The following is an 18,522-nucleotide window of genomic DNA, read 5'->3' as shown; positions in this document are numbered from 1 at the left end:
TTTTCGAAATGATGATTTTTTAATTAAACCTGAACTCTTTAAGCATCGAGTATTCTCTTGTTAATGAGAATGATGCTGGCTTTTCGACTTTATTTTATTTTATTTGCTCTATAATTGAAGCAAATTTATAATTTTGCGACCAATTTAAATAATTACAAAGATACCACCTAAATTTGTTAGCTACTCTAAAACATTGGGTCTCATGCATAAAAACGAGTAAAAGCGATGAGTTGAGTCAAGTAAGCAATTGCTCGTAAGTTGAGTTAGATCGAACAGCAACAGCTTTTGCTCAATTTCGTATGCATAAAAATGAGTTCAAACCAATTGCAATTACTTGAGTAAATTGAGATCAAACCTCTAATTGTTATTGAAGTACAAACAAGTCGTCAAGTGGAAGTGAAGTAGAAGCAAATAATAATAAAATAGAAACTGACGATATATCTAAATTTTTAGTCCAAAAATGAAAGATTTGTGGGTTTTTTTTTTAATTTTTATGTGAGTACAATCAATAACTCCAATTGCAAATGGAAAGCAATAATTTGCCTGCCATTTCCTTTGACAATCTTTTATTTGATCTGCATCTTTCGGGAATTTTATCCATTCGCTTGCTTTGGCAGATATAAGTTTTGCAACATCCGCAATTGTTCGCGACACAGTTGATTGATGGGCCCCAATATCTGTGGCTATACCATTTTGGAATCCAGGAGCTGCACAGAATCTTAAATAGAGTCGAATTTTATCAATGTTGCTGCAGGTACCACCACGACTTTCTTCTGACTCCTCAAAAAAATAATTCGCTAACCAGCAAATGCTACTACCATGAAATCTATGTATTTATCATTTTATTATTAGTTATATAAAAAATAATAATTAAGATTACAAACCTGTATAATTTTTTATCCTCACTTGCTAAATTTGTCTTACGCTTTTGATAACATTTTTTATTTATTTGTGGTACAAAATATTCAGCCATGATTCCCTTTTAGTGCACGCGAGTCAACTAAAAGGCATGCTCCACAAAATTTAAGCAAGAGCTCACAAAAGTAAGCAAAACCTTGTTTTTATGCATATGAAAATGAGAACAATCTCATCTAACTTCAACTTCTAAGTTCAAACTGAGCAAGAAGAGATCAAACGTGAGCAGTGAGTAAAAGCAAATACATCAAATTTTATTATGCATACGACAAGCACCTTTTACTCAAAAAATCGAGTTCGAGCTCAAGCTCACGTTTTATGCATGAGACCCAATATCTTATATGTAATTTGATTACAATTATACACTTGCAATTGTTTGAAAGTTCTCCATAAGTATATCGACTTTTCTTTTAACAATCATAAGACAATGGGCTTTCTTGTGACTGCCAAAAAAACTCCGAAGAGTTAATCACAAACCTCTTCAAAAAACTGCACAATTCTTTTGATGATTGTATAGCAGAATGAGTTTTCAGGACAACGGTATCCGCTCACTATATTTCTGTTTGTCGAATACTAAATTTTCAATATCGGGCGGACGGGACTAAGATCCTTGAACCTAGGAAAATGTGGATAGACTGTATAAAGTATTGCAACATTGAAGGAGGAACAAATATATTGTGCACAATGGAAGATAGGACCTTAGTCACACTTATTTATTTATTCGTAAATAGTTCGTGCTAGTTTCAGCTAATAAATAACGCAACAAGCCTAAAACCTGAATTCTTTTCTTATGTAAATGTGCTCTTACATTATCCCTGAAATGTTTAACACCATTTCCTAAAAAATTCTCTAAATAACATTTTCCATAATTTTTATGCTTCGCCCAAAATGTCCCTAAAGAATGGTACACGCACTAAATTTCAACTAATTTCAACAAAGTTGCATCCACCAAACGCCAACATTCAGTGCCGGTAAATAGAAATCTATTATTTTGCTAACACTCTGCTGCTTCGGCAACAAAGACTGCAGCTTCGTTGCATTGCTAAGTCGGACGTGTGTGTATGTAGTAAAAATCTAAACCATCGAGTTTTAAAACATATTTACGTAAGGATAAACTTTTTCTCTTGGATGCAAACACACATTTCAACAGCTTATTGTGAAGACATTTTACCATAACGATTTACACTAAAGAAAAACTAAGGAATTTATGTTCGGCGCACATGTTGAGGCAGTCAGAAAGTGCAGTCATTGGCGGTAAAAGAAATTGTGGGAACTTTAAATATAAGCAATAACAACAATATGCAACAACCCGGAAGCATAACAAAACAAATTATTACTAAGGTCAATGGGATTCATAACAGATGTGTCTGGAAAAGTTTAGCAAATTGTGACATTTTACATAGAAGCAAAGCAGTTGAATAATAAAATTTAATTACACAAAATAAGTGATATACTACGGCTTAAATTAATAAATAAACAAAGACAAAAATGTCAAAACAAAAATCTATACGAATTTGTATATGAATGAAGATTGTATAATTGGTAGGGTCTTCATGTTGCAACCTCCGATAATGCAAAAATATCGAAGCTCGCAATACCTGATACAAACATACCCATTTAAGAAGACCGCCAGCAGATCAAGCTCGCAGAGAACACATTGATCATGGTTTGTTAGACAGAAGGCATTCATCAAATAAGGTGCTAAAATTCTGAAACAAGCACACTGGGCAAAAGAATGTTCCAATATAAAATTAGACCTAACGATGTAATAGCAGAAATTACGAAAAATCCTGTGCTAAGGTACAAAATAAACTAGAATCCGTCGGCATGATGGTTTATAGTACTTAGTAAAATAATATATGGTCACAATTACGAAATCAAGAATTTTCAATACTCGTAATATGCATCGACTACTTAAGAGATAAATGACCACTGACGACATCATACTCCCAATGCTTATATCAACTTAAACCTTTTCATCACTATAAGGGGTAACAAAACAATGTATCAACACAAAGACAAACATTGTAGCCAAGAAAGTAATTGAAAACTCTCTTATACATAGCAAAAGCATTGGAACGCTCCTTCAGGCAGTTTTGGCGTTAAGAATGTGGAAACTTTTCGGAAAATGTCGATAAATGACATTGTGCTACAAAATTTGACCCGAAAAATATTCAAGTGTTCTGATACAAAATTATATCGTGTTGGGATCCATGACAACGGCAATGCCTTTATTACGTTTAGGTCACTTCGCTTTATTTTTTTATAACGGTAAAAGTAGTGAAAATCTGGGTTTCTTAAATTTTCAAATTTAAACGCAGATCTCTTCTTTTTTCACAACGGATTTCTAGTGACCCTTCTTCCTTTTAAAGGGATGAATAATGTCTTTAGAACAAGTTATTATTTGTTTAAATCGGTTAACAAATGGCTAAGTTATAGTGGTTTAAGTCTGAAAACCCCCACAAAAAAAAACTATAACTGAATTTCTCATAATTTTCAAAAATATAATGTTTTTTTGTTTTGTTCAATAATTATTTTCAAAATTATGAGAAATTCAGTTATAGTTTTTTGTGGGGGTTTTCAGACTTAAAGCACTATAACTTAGCCATTTGTTAACCGACCACTATAACCACTATAACTTAGCCATTTGTTAACCGATTTAAACAAATAATAACTTGTTCTAAAGATATTATTCATCCCTTTAAAAGGAAGAAGGGTCACTAGAAATCCGTTGTGAAAAAAAAGAAGATATGTCCGTTTAAATTTGAAAATTTAAGAAACCCAGATTTTCACTACTTTTACCGTTATAAAAAAACGAAATAAAGGCATTGTCGTTGTCCATGCATCCCAATACGATATAATTTTGCATCAGAACACTTGAATATTTTTCGGGTCAAATTTTGTAGCACAATGTAATTTATCGACATTTTCCGAAAAGTTTGCACATTCTTTAGGCCAAAACTGCTTGAAGGTGCGTTCCAATGCTTTTGCGATGTATTAGAGAGTTTTCAATAACTGTCTTGGCTACAATGTTTGTCTTTGTGTTGGATCGAAAATCTCAATGGTTTGGCTGTTATATACCAAAATATCCAAAAAACGTCAATAAAAAACTTAAAGTCAAAATCGGGAGGCTCGATTTTCACGGTAGATATATGGCCCAGTGGACTTTTTTGTTCGGTTCAATCCCAGGAATCAGAAACGCGAAGGGCTCATTAAGGTTTTTTCCTTCCACACAAATCGCCCCACCCTAATGTATACGTATGCCCCTTCCTCTTCCTTACACTTTCCTACCACATTCCTATCACTTTTCTCCTAACTGAGCAGGTAACACCGGCCTGCCTGCTCAGCCTCCTTCTCATATGAGCCGGTGACATTGAAATCACACTAACCAATAACAACACAATTGATTCAGCGGGCAAACCTAGTTGCCTCATGTGCAGGAAGACATTTACCGGAGCAGCACGCCCTGTCAAATGCTCCTACTGCAATACAGCAACCCACCTAAGATGTTCAGCGCTAAGAAACATAGTTCAATACTCCGCTGACTTTGTTGGCCCATGTTGCCGACGACACCAACCAAAACACACCCCTCATTCTAATACAACACCAACAACAATCCATCTTCCGACTCATAACCAACCCGCGGTCAGTGCTTGCGCCATCAATAACAATCAATAACAACTTAAAACAAGTAAGGAAAGGATCAAAGTCGGGCGGGGCCGACTATATGATACCCTACACCACTGTGAATATGTAAAATATAAATCGGAGCTATATCCAGATCTTAACAGATTTCGAACTATATAGCGTGTTTGGTACAGAAAATACGTGAAATCGGCCGAAAATATATATGGAAGCTATATCCAAATCTGAACCGATTTCGATATTATTTGGGACACTTATTTCTAGAACGAATTCAGTCAAACATTCCAAATTTCATCAAAATCGGACGTATATAGCGAGTTTGGTGCAGCAAATACGTGAAATCGGGCGAAAATATATATGGGCGCTATATCCAAATCTGAACCGAGTTCGATATAATTTGGCATACTTATTTCATCGAAATCGGACATATATAGTGTATGTGGTACAAAAGATACGTGAAATCGGCCGAAAACATATATGGGAGCTATATCCAAATCTGAACCGAGTTCGATATAATTTGGCATACTTATTTGTAGACCGAATTCAGTCACACAAGCAAAATTTAATCAAAATTGGACGCCAAATCGGGCGAAAATATATATGAGAGCTAAATCCAAATCTGAACTGATTTTCACCAAAAGCAATAGCGTTCTTCCTATTGCTAAAAAAAATTGTAGTCCCCAATTTTCAGCTGAGTCGGCTGCGAACAAAAATACATGGACAGACGGGCGGACAGACGGACGGACATGCATAAATCGACTCAGAAAGTGATTCTATGTATATCACTCAAAGGAACTATATGTCTATCTCGCTCCCTTTTGCACGTTACATACAAATGCACAAAGACATAATACCCCTTACCACATAGTGGTGTAGGGTATAAATATCCCACACATACCCCCTGACACCTCCATGAAGCGGGTCCATACAGAGATGGTACAATATTACACTTCATCATACACAAGCAGTATTGTACTCGGTGGTAGACCACCGCCTATTAGTGATGATGAAAGGACACTACCCAGAGATACCAGATCGGTACTACCCCAACTCCGATCTGGTATCTCCAGGTACCTAAATAGCTACTTCTCGACCCTGAACCCGGACATCTCGGTTGTTTGCCCAAAATACGAAGGTACCCCACACATCACGAGACACCTCTTTGCATGTCCAGCTAACCCGACTAACCATACACAAGAATCGTTTTGGACACATCGAGTCTAGGCAGCTCGCTTTCTTAAACTGGAAGTGGATGCTTAATGTCCCTCTAATCTTATTTTATTTTCTTTCTCCCAAACACTACGATAAATACAACACCGTAGGTGCTACAACAACAACAGCATGACTCTAGTTCTCACAATAGCAGAGAATAGAGTAGATTCACTTGGGAAATGTCTAAACAAGCTGATCTTGGGCAAATAGCAGGCCAAAGTCATAGTTTATCAACGCGGACTTCACCATGGAAATTGTGGAACTGGAAAACGGAAAGAGTTCCTTATTGCGTTGTGCTACATGGACCACTCAAGAGAAATTTCACCAGGCGAGGTGTGGCATATTATGAAGACCATTCTATTGTACGACAGCATTTCTATATACGATTCGACAGTAAACATGTTGAAACAAAGGAAACCAAAAGGGTGTGGGCGTTTCCCGGAAACTATAACAGATATTCTGTTAATTGTTTTTTTGTTAGGTAGATAGGATCATTTTCGTTAAGAACAGTTTCAGTAAATTTCCGTAACGTTTACACGAATTTTAGTGAAATTCCAAACTTACTGGACTAGTAATTTTAGGGAATAGCTTGGAACAAAGTTCAGTTTTCGCAGAATGATGCCCGAGAATGTCCTTATTCTGCCCATGGGCAAAAATGTGTGTTTTTTCCTGCCGTTTCTCATATAAATTATAGCTTTTTACACAAATGGAATATTTTTAAATATGCGTTTTTATAAGAATTATATGAAAACCCAAGGAGTATTTTTTTTCATTTTGGAAAGCAATTTAAATTTTTTGGAGAAATTTTTAATTTTTTCCAAAAAATGTATTTTTGTATTTTTATGGTTTGTTTATTGGTGTTTGACCTTTTTATACCCTCAGCATTCATACGGGCAAAATGTGCCTCAACGAAATAATGGTTTAAGATCCCAAGTATGTTTGGACGAAATGTGTTTCAGACAATTTGGGGTTCATTTAGCAATGCCCGTCCGTCTGTCTGGCTGGCTGGTGCTCACGATAACTCTAGAACGGATGAACCGAGTTGGTCCAAAATTTGGCTCTCGCAATATTTTGTCCAAACTTAGTTTAAGTTCGAAGATGGGTTATATCGGTCCACTCCTTCCGGTACATCCCCCACAAAAGTTCGAAAATGTTCGGAAAATTGTGCGCACGATATCTCTTGAAGGGAGTAACAGATTTGGTCCATACTTTGCACATCGTGAAATTTCTACCAAACTTAGATGAGGTTCCAATATGAAATAAATCGGTCCACGCCTTCGGGTACCTCCCACACAAAATTTCGGAAAAGTTCACTTTAGGACCTGCTCTCGAATCGTTTTGATTTTTGTTGTAGCAACTTGTATTCAAGCTCCCACTGAAGAAAAGGACGAACAGACCAAAGATAGTTTTTACGAGCGCTTAGAAGAAACATATGACAGTTGCCTTGCGCATGGCATTAAAATCATTGTAGGCGCTTTTAAAGCCAATGTTGGAAAGGAGAATATCTTTGGCCCAACAGTCGGGAAATTCAGCCTCCACAGTGAAACATCTGACAATGGTATGAGGCTGATAGACTTTGCAGCTGCAAAAAACATGGTAGTTAACAGTACCAGATTTAATCATCTCGATATTCGTAAGGGCACCTGGCTGTCTCCAGATCAGAAAACAAGAAATCAAATTGATCATGTTGCGATAGATGGAAGATATTCATCGAGCGTGTTGGATGTACGATCGTCCCGAGGCGCAAACCTTGTTGCAGCAAAGGTACGCACCCGCTTAAACGTAGCACATCGGTAAGCTGCAATCACAACAGATAGCCACAGCATATTCCACTCAACTAGCCCAATTGCTTAATCAAAGCACCCCTCATCCCGATAACATATCAGCGCAATGGCAAAACATTGCCCACTCCATGCAAACAGCCGCAAAATCCATACTTGGATACCAGAGGCCTCCACCAAGGAATCCATGGTATGATCAGGAGTGTCGTGCTGCCACCGAAAAGAAAAATGCGGCATATAGGGCTACTTTACAATCTGTAGCAACGCGTAGCGCACGAGAGAGATACATGGAGAAAAGGAGAGAGGAGAAACGTCTTTTCCGCAGGAAAAAGAGAGAGATGGAAAAGCGGGACGGTGAAAAAATCGAGATGTACAGGAGCCAGAATGAAGTCCGAAAATTCTACCAAAGAGTCAAGCATCAAACTGATGGCTTTGGTACAGGCACATCCTCCTGTAGAGACCAGCAAGGTAATTTGGTAACTGATACAGATAGTGTACTCAGGATATGGAAAGAACATTTTTCAAAACTGTTGGTATCCAATAGCAGCGAAGACGACGAAGATACCACAGTCCCAATCCCAGAAGATGGTATTGAATGTATACCGCCCAGCCAAGATGAGGTAAAGACAGCAATAAATCGGCTGAAGAATAATAAGGCAGCAGGAGCCGATGGCTTACCAGCCGAGCTGTTCAAAACCGGAGGCGACACGCTGATAAGGTGTATTCATCAGCTAATTAGCACCATCTGGCAGGAAGAAAGAGTACCCGACGATTGGAACCTCTGTATCCTGTACCCCGTCCACAAGAAGGGAGATAAGACTGTATGCTCTAACTATAGGGGCATAAGTCTACTCCCTATTGCCTACAAGATCGTGTCAGGGATATTGTGCGAACGACTAAAGCCTATGGTCAACCAGATAATTGGACCATACCAATGCGGCTTTAGACCTGGCAAGTCCACCATTGACCAGATATTTACCCTGCGGCACATCCTGGAGAAGACCCAAGTGTTCAATGGTTTACCGCAAGATCTTAAGACATTCAGTGGCTCCTTAATCTGTTATAAAAGGAAGTTATTTGAATATTTCAATCGGAGTGATTTTGAAGATTAATAATTTTTCGACTAGTACAAATTTTTGTTATGATTGTTTATGTTCCTTATTTTTAATATTGCTTAGCTGATTTACTAACAGATCTTCATATTTTCTTTAATTACATCCTGTTAATGAATTTTAATGAATTTTAAGACTATTAAATTTAATGTATTGTTAGTTTTAAGCTTTTGGAGTAGTGTATGTTTTGTTGCTTTTGGAACCGCTCTTGGCCCTATGGGCTAGGTTCCCATTTATGAAAAAATATATTGAAAAATTGAAATTGAGATGCAGATCGACACCTATCACCTTTTTGTCGATTATAAAGCAGCCTTCGACAGCCCTCTGCGTTCAAAGGTATTCCAAGCCATGTCTGAATTTTGTATCCCCGCAAAGCTCATCCGGCTTTGCAAAATGACTTTAACAGTTAAAATAGGAAAGAACCTCTCCGAAGAGTTTGGTACCAAAAGAGGTTTCAGACAAGGAGACAGCCTTTAAATCACCTGGTCCGGACGGTGTTTTCCCTGCCATGCTGCAAAATGCATCGGAGGTATTACTCTCACATCTGGACAATATTTTCAGAGCCTGTCTGTGTTTATCGCTCACTCCGGCTCTATGGAAGGAGGTCACTGTGACATACATCCCCAAGGCGGGGAAGTCAAGCCATACACTTCCCAAAGACTATAGACCGATCAGCCTGTCTTCCTTTCTTTTGAAAACTTTGGAAAGACTGCTGGACCTTGGAATAAGGGCCAGGCTTGGAAATAGTGCTATAAGTTCTGCCCAACATGCGTACACCAAAGGTAAATCGGTGGAAACTGCACTGAATGAGGTCGTGGGCTTCATCGAGAGGAATATGGATGGATCAAACTATACATTAGCAGCCTTTCTAGATATAGAAGGTGCCTTCAATAATGTAAAGCTTGAATCTATCCATAACACACTCTCTAACCTTGGTATTTCTTTTACACTGATCAATTGGATTGACGGAATGCTAAGCAGCAGGATAATCAATTCAAATATCGGTGAGACTTCCATTCGGAAGTCTGTCACCAGGGGCACACCACAAGGTGGCGTTCTATCGCCACTGCTGTGGCTTCTGGTGATTAACGAAATACTCAAGGAATATGATAGACTACGAATAAAAACTATTGCTTATGCCGACGACGTGGTCATTATGATCAGCGGTAAATTCCCACAAACATTATCGGAACTCATGCAAGGAGCTCTAGTCAAATTATCAAGATGGGCGCACAACAATGGACTTGGGGTGAATCCGTCTAAGACTGAGCTGGTCCTGTTTACCAAAAAGAGGAAAGTAAAACCATTCACACTACCAATGCTTGATGGGGTTGTTCTGGAGCTGTCTCTTGAAGCCAAGTACCTCGGCATCATCCTGGACCATCAATTAACATGGAAAAGGAATGTCGAGGAACGTGCCAAGAGAGGGCTAATAGCACTCTATTCTTGCAAGAACTCCATAGGTAAGAGCTGGGGACTGAAACCACAGGTCATCCATTGGATTTTTACGACCATAGTTCGCCCAATCCTCACCTATGGTTCTCTGGTATGGTGGAATGCTTTAAACAAGACGACGCTTCTTCACAAGTTAAACACAGTCCAAAGAGCGGCATCACTGTTAATTACCGGTGCTATGAAAAGCACTCCACAGGCAGCACTCAACGTCCTACTAGATCTTCATCCGTTGAATCTAGTAGTACAAGAGCTGGCAGCCAAGAGTGCTCTCCGTCTCAAAGAGACAAACTCATGGCACAATACTGATTACGGTTATGCCTCTATCTTACGACGATCCGGATTCCAACTGGGATCGGAGGTAATCAGTGATTATATATCACCACAGTTACACTTCGATGAGATTGATGTACGAATACCCCACAGGGAGGCCTGGACTCACAATTCCCCACCTCTACTCGGTATAGAGATTTATACCGACGGCTCCAAGATGGAAATGGGAACAGGTGCAGGCGTCTACAGCGATGACCTCAATTTACGGCTCTCATATAGGTTGAACGAACATTCTAGTGTATTCCGGGCCGAAATCTTTGCAGTTAAGAAAGCAGCAGAGTTGATAAGCAATAAAAAAGGGAACATAACTGGACCGGTGACTATCTACGTGGATAGTCAGGCGGCCCTTAAATCACTCAAGTCCCACTCAATCAAGTCTGCTGCGGTCTTGGACTGCAGGAAAGCTCTGGAAGACCTAAAATCAATCGTTACCTTATGCTGGGTCCCGGGTCACTGCAATATCGAAGGCAATGAGATAGCGGATGAGCTGGCACGTAGCGGATCGGAGTCAACCGACATTGTAATCGACAACTCCATCAAGCCACCCTTGTGTCATTTCATGCGGCAGCTAGAACAAGTTTACCGGGACAAGGCTGGTCAGATTTGGAACAATGAACCTGGTTGCAAGGTATCAAAGGCAATCTGGCCCAACCTATCTCAGTAAAGAACTATATCCCTTCTCTCCATGAAGAAATCCGATCTAAAATTAATGGTTGGAACAATCACAGGACACTGCAGGATAAGATCCCTAACCTGCAGATGGGATAGAGACACTACCGACTACTGCAGACTATGCGAAGATGAGGAAGAGACGGAGACGATTGAGCACTTATTATGTCGTTGTCCAGTGCTCATGACCAGGAGACTTCGAACGGTGGGTGAACACACCACAACATCTCTGACAACGTTCTGTCAAGTCGAGCCGACGAAACTGCTTCTTTTGGCCAAAGGCCTAAAATGGCTTCAACGAGAACCAACCAATGCGCCTTAGCATGGCAAACTCTCCTCTCTCGCCCCTATGTCTAAAACATCCTTTTCAACGACTTCTCTACCAAATTACTCTTTTTATTTCATTATCTTGTATAATTCTTTCCTTGACGTCTTTCTTCTTTTCCATTCATTTCTTCTCTTTCAAACCCCCCCCCCCCCCCCTACAGGATGAACACAATGGACCATAAGGTCTCCGAGTGAAGTGGCTGTCCAATATGACAGCTACGCGTCCTTTAACCTAACCTAACCTAACCTAAGGAGACAGCCTTTCGTGTGATCTCTTTAACATCCTGCTGGAAAAGGTTATACGAGAGGCAGACGTCAAAAGAAGTGGTACAATCTACACCAATAGCCACATGTTACTTGCTTATGCTGATGATATAGACACCATGGGACGATCAGTAAAAGAAGTAACCGATACCTTTATGCCGAAGGAGAATCTGCTAAAGTGGGTCTGGCGGTAAACGGCGAGAAGACCAAGCTGATGGTGTCGACGTGCAATGCGTCCATTGAGATCGGACCAACTGTTGAAGTTGGTTCCTATAATGTTAAGGTAGTAAAAGACTTCGAATACCTCGCCACCACCGTAAACACAACAAACGACAGTTGTGAAATAAAAAGAAGAATTGTAATGGCCAACAGATGCTACTTTGGCTTAAGTAAGCACTTTAAAAACAAAACCACAACTCAAACAAAAATAACGCGTTACAAAACACTGATACTACCCGTGGTGATGTATGGTTCCGAAGCCTGGGTACTTGCGCAAGCAGATAAGGCAGTGCTTGGCGTGTTTGAGAGAAAAATTCTTCGATAGATCTACGGACCGATCTGCGTTGACGTTGAATATCGACGTCGTATGAACCACGAGCTGTATCTGCTATACAACGACATCAATATAGTTAAACGCGTCGAGATGCAGCGATTGCGTGGGCTAGGCGATATAATAAGAATGAGCGATGATGAATCCGCTAAAAAGGCGTATAAATTAGAGCCACATGGCGGAGCACGCAGAATTGGCAGGCCAAAGAATAGATGACGCAAACAAGTGGATGAAGAGATGACAAGGCGCGTTATTCCAAAAAGCGAAGCACTAAACAGAAAGAATTGGAGATCTTTTCTTAGTTCGGTCTATGGAACAAATGTTCTGTAATGGGCCAGCTAAGTAAGTAAGCAAGACTTTTTTGAGATGTGACACTCTATGAGTAAATGAGAGATATCATTTATAGAGAACGTTGCTATATGTTGTTATCAATGGCTTTGTTGGGAGTTGTTTTATTTTTTTATTAAGTTTTCGGAATCCATAAGTCATTATGTGTTCGAGGGTATTGAGGTCCACTATGCCTCGGCCCTCCTTTACTAAGGACTGAGGCGCCGGGGTGTCAATGGTTGACACTCTGACATTTTATACATACCTGAACAATATAGATATTGTATGTATATTAATAATTAACATTTCCAATCACTGAAGATTCTCCAATCCTCTTCACACAACTACAAATAAAGATTCTAGGGCCGATTTCGTTTATGTATTTATTTTATTAGTACCGGATAGATTCACTAGAACCTGTGGAATTACAACAATATCATATTTTATTAGAATTGATTTAATATAATTGTCCATTCATATTTGTCGCAAATCTAAAATCCTCTTAGCCAAATGATTTAATTCCTTCTAGTAATATGATAATTCGTATTCAACTTTAATCTTCTACTTTTGTTGCTTCATTTGCAACTTGAAAACTCTTAAAACTTCCGCGAATACTTATAATAATATTTTCTTAATGAATTTTAATTAATTTGTCTTACTTTTATTAAACTCGCAATTGAATTTTAATTTAATTGAAATGTCCACTGCGAAACCGTGACATGATTTAATGCTCAACTTCTGTGTTGTTCTGCGTTGTTTCTGTGTGTTTGCAGTTTCTTGATAAATTCATAATATGTATTTTTTGTTGATCAGATTTCTTTTGCAGTGCCATTAACTTTGATTCACTCAGTCAAAGCCAAAGGCGGAGTAAGAGAAAGCCAGCAACAGCATGAATGCTAACAATTTATAAACAACTGCATTAACTTTTACAACATTTCTCTCTCAAGCCAATCATGTATCTTTTAATTAACTTAAAAGTGAAACATCATAAATTATCGATGTAAAAACTGAGTTTGCAAACAGATACGCACGCACTCGTGTGTTTGTGTGTCCACTACGAAAATTATACAAACAATATCGTATAAATGCATGTAAAATCCTTATGAAAAAAAACAAAAATAATGAATATTGAGTTACATAGGAGGATAATCAAATATGAATATTATGTTGGGTATTTTGAATACATAATAAATGTTTATAAATATTTAGCAGGCACTAAATAATCTACAAAATTACATACTTATTTACTCAGCTGGCCCATTACAGAACATTTGTTCCATAGACCGAACTAAGAAAAGATTTCCAATTCTCTCTGTTTAGTGCTTCTCTTTCTGGAATACCGCGCCTTGTCATCTCTTGATCCATTTGTTTGCGCCATCTATTCTTTGGCCTGCCAATTCTGCGTGCACCGCCATGTAGCTCGAATTTATTCGCCTTTTTAGCGCGTTCATCATCGCTCATTCTTATTATTTGGCCTAGCCAAAGCAGTCGCTGCATCTCGATACGTTTAACTACATTGATGTCGTTGTATAGAAGATACAGCTCGTGGTTCTTACGACGTCGATATTCACCGTCAACGCAGATTGGTCCGTAGATCTTTCGAAGAATTTTTCTCTCAAACACGCCAAGCACTGCCCTATCTGCTTGCGCAAGTACCCAGGCACGGGTAGTATCAGTGTTTTGTAAAGCGTTATTTTTGTTTGACGAGTTGTGGCTTTGTTTTTGAAGTGCCAACTTAAGCCAAAGTAGCATCTGTTGGCCAATACAATTCTTCTTTTTATTTCACAACTTATGTCGTTTATTGTGTTTACGGGGGTGCCGAGTTATACGAAGTCTTTTACTACCTCAAAATTATAGGCACCAACTTCAACAGTTGGTCCGAGCTCAATGGACGCATTGCGCGTCGACACCATGAACTTGGTCTTCCGTTTAGCGCCAGACCCACTTTAGCAGATTCTCCTTCGACCTTCATAAAGGTATCGGTTACTTCTTTTACTGATCGTCCGATGTTTGCACCCCGGAACGATCGTACATCCAAGACGCTTGATGCATGTCTTCCATCTATCACAACGTGATCAATGTGATTTCTTGTTCTTTAATCTGGCGACATCCAAGTGCCCTTATGAAGGTCAGATGCTTAAATCTGGTACTGCTAACTACCACGTTTCATGCAGCTGCAAAGTCTATCAGCTGCATACCATTGTCAGATGTTTCACTGTGGAGACTGAATTTCCCGACTGTTGGGCCAAAGATATTCTGCTTTCCAATTTTGGCATTAAAATCGCCTAGAATAATTTTAATGTCATGGGCAGGGCAAAGGTCATATGTTTCTCCCAAGCGCTCGTAAAATATATCTTTGGTCTGTTCGTCCTTGTCTTCAGTGGGAGCATGAGCGCAAATAAAGCTGATGTTGAAGAATTTTGCGTTTAATCGAAGTGCAGCAAGTCTTTCATTCACTGGGGGATGAAGCTGGAGACCAGATGTTTTATCCTCCGAACAACTACAAATCCGCAACCAAACTCATGCTTTGTGTCATAGCAGCTATATTACAGTGCGTCACTTTTAGATGTTGTTGTGACGTCTTTCCCGTTCCATCGTATTTCCTGTATGCAGTAATGTCGGCCTTGTACTTTTCAAGTACATCTGCCAATGCGTAAACTGCACCTTCTCTATAAATAGTGCAGGTGCAGATTCGCAGATCATGGTCCTTAAAACGTTTGCGGGGTTCGCCAACTTTATGGGGGTTTGTTTTTCTTTTCTTACGTTTTTTCATAGTAGGCTGTTTTTTCTAGGGGAGGGTTACTAACCCGACGCCCAAACCCAAGTCTTTAACGTTCTTATGGGTGAACGCGCCGCACATGTTAGCTCACTACCTTTACCGGGTCTTAAAGGCAGTTCCTCAGGTGACACCACGGGGAGGTCAGTGTCCACTTGAGATGAAAGAGGGACCAAGATAAATCCTGGACTTTGCCATGTTAAAGCCGGTCAGGACCGTTCCTTGGTATCTTCCATCCCCTACGTCTCCCTACAAAATTCACAATGTGTATATTCTTCTGTCGGTCTGGTCGGCTGTTTATCATCATAACTTTAGGTTAAGTCCAAACTTTGTACATCGTAATATTTCTTCCAAACATAGTTAGGGGTAGACGCTATCGGTCCACTCTTTCGAGTACCGTTTCCACATTAAGGCTGTTCTACAATAGTTTTAAAATTCATATAAGTTAGCCTTTGTGGTTCTAAATTCAATGATATAATTTTCTTTCGTAGGTTCATCCTACGTCTTCTTATGGTTATGTCTCATAAGCTCTAAAAAATTCCGTGGACAAAAACTAAAATAACTGTTGAACTCTATAATTAATAAGTTTAGTATCCTATTTAGTCCAAACTTTGCAAATTATAATATTTCTTCCAAACATACTTCAAGTTTCCAGGAGGCCTATATCGAGCAGCTGCTTTGGGTACCTTCCTTGCAAAATATCAAAATTTGCGTTAAGTTGCAATTATATAGCTATTTGCGTTTCGTTTTTAAGTTTTCGCCAAATGTATTACTTATGGTCTTGATTACAACGATACCTATTTTCGTGGACAAGTCCATGTATAATATCCCGAAAACTTTAAATCTTATCGCTTCCTATAAAATAAACTATTTTGACGCAAGATCAACTCCGAACTTAAACACCTACGTAAAAAAAGGTTCAATCCCACGGCGCACAGTGGTTCAGAATCGGTCTAGCGGTTGCAGTTGGTTTTTTTTTTTTTAAATTATAATTTATTTTTTTTTTTCAATACTCTTATAACTCTTATAAAATCTCATATATTAAAAAATGACCACTTGTGTGAAAAAGCTATAATTTCTTTGGGAAACTGTATGGAAAAAACACATATTTTTACACATGCAATTTCCAAAAATTTTAAACGGACGGAACGCGACTGTTACAAAGGGCTGAAAGAGGGCACACTTGGGCATCATTCTGTGGAAACCTGTTCCCTAAAAGTTCAAGTCCTTTAAACTTGGAATCAATTAGTTGTCAATGAGCGACTTTTTTGCAGAACATTTCGAAGCTGAAAAACGTCATCTAGTGGTACTTTTATAGCGGCTCTTAAAATAAAGGACGAACAGGACATTGAAGGAAGCGAGTTAGAATGTCGAAGTGCTCTACGAAAATAATCCTCATTCGATTCGACTGAAGACATGTCATCTCAAAAAAGCCAAAACAACAGTGAACAAAGATATAACGCTAATTCGTGATGCCTTACAGTTCTCAACCAAACGCCATAACGAGGAAGTTCGATTCACGGCGGATGTGTCCTTTGGGATTCTTAATATACTCACCAAGGGATTTCATCTCCAAAAGGAATTATCTCTGCCCCAAAATGTCTGTTCACAGTGACATAAGCGGAAAAAGTGGCTGTATAGGATTAAGTAAATTGTAGACAACGCGAAAGAAGTTGATGTAACTTACCCGAAGAGGTGCTCGTGTAATTTCAACCGGCAGTTTATAGAGCACCCCGAGAGTGATAGAACGAAGTAAACTGTGCTACACCGTATAAGAAGAGTCCATCCCAGAAATCCAAAACCCGTAGAGTGAAACAGAGGTTTTCCCAAGGCGAGGTGAAATCTACGGAACTGTTTAACATCAACCTTTCAGATATTCCGCACCCTTCGTAATGTATGCGGATGATTGTACGAACTTGGAGTCGGGTCCTTTCGTCGATGACGTATGTGATAGGTTAATCCACCTGAGGAATGCGAAAATATCGGCCGCTAAATCCACTGCCACACTGTTGACCTCTAGGCGACTGAAATTAAGCTTTCACTGAACATACTGATCGATGCTGTCCTGATTTCGACCACTCACTACCCCAAAATATTGGGTGTAACGTTCGACGTCGTCCGTGCAAGCCACAGCTATTTCCGATAAGATTAGATGTAGGAGCAATGCTCTCAAGTCGCAGGCCGATAGCAGTTGGGGTGCTGCCAATGAATCCTTGTTGACCTCTTACAAAGCACTAGGCCGGACAGCAGTAAGGGGTAGTTTACACTATATGTAAATGTCATATGACATGCAATTTTCCACCATTATATAGTCGCTAATATGTGCAATATTGGGGATTTTCCTTACGCCCTTTACTTTGTGCGTCCACACCAGCAAAATTGTAATAAAATTACGTCTAACACATTGTCTGCGTGGGTAGATATGGAATGTTTTATTTCGTGTCATACGACATTGATAGATAGTGTAAACTACCTCTAAGCTATGTGGCGCCAGCGTCACCGACGTAGCCAGGGGGGGGGGGGCCCGTGCCCCCCCCCGAAATGATTTTCGTTCCCATAGGATATTAGCTTATGTTACACATTTTTTTAATTTTTGAGTAAAATTTTAAACTATTTTAAATTTTTCAAGAAATATGTAAAGTATTTGGAGGAAGTATTACAGAGAATTATTTAACTACATTCGGTATCTTATTGTCCAACATATTTGAAAGTATAAAAATAATGAACACTTTATACTTTTTGGGCAATTTTCTGCAGAGTTGTTGTTAAGTTTTAAGGTGTTGTTTAAGCGTTTAATCGTAATTTTAGGCTGACTGTAAGTGTTTTTGAATTCAGAACAATACGTTTTTTTGTATTTATTGAACGTTTGTAGCATATTACGTCCAATACTTTGGCTTATAAACAACATCTAGAAAAAACATTCTTGCGATCTTTTGTTGTCGAAACGTTTGAGAAGAGCAATAAGTATATAATCTCTAACACCTTTTTGTAATAAACTATTGTGATCATCATAACAATTACAAATTCTTTATTATGTATGAAATTTGCAACAAATAAAACTATATCAACCATTTTTTATGATATAATTTCTATTCCACCGCAGTGTCGTCCGTTAAGATTATTTAAAAATCGTCTCCTCCTACAAATTTGTAAATGTCT

The sequence above is a fragment of the Musca autumnalis genome, unplaced genomic scaffold (genome assembly GCF_047663935.1).
Source record: "Musca autumnalis isolate F117 unplaced genomic scaffold, ASM4766393v1 scaffold_1, whole genome shotgun sequence".
In the NCBI taxonomy this organism is placed as follows: domain Eukaryota; kingdom Metazoa; phylum Arthropoda; class Insecta; order Diptera; family Muscidae; genus Musca; species Musca autumnalis.
This window is presented reverse-complemented; position numbering follows the sequence as displayed.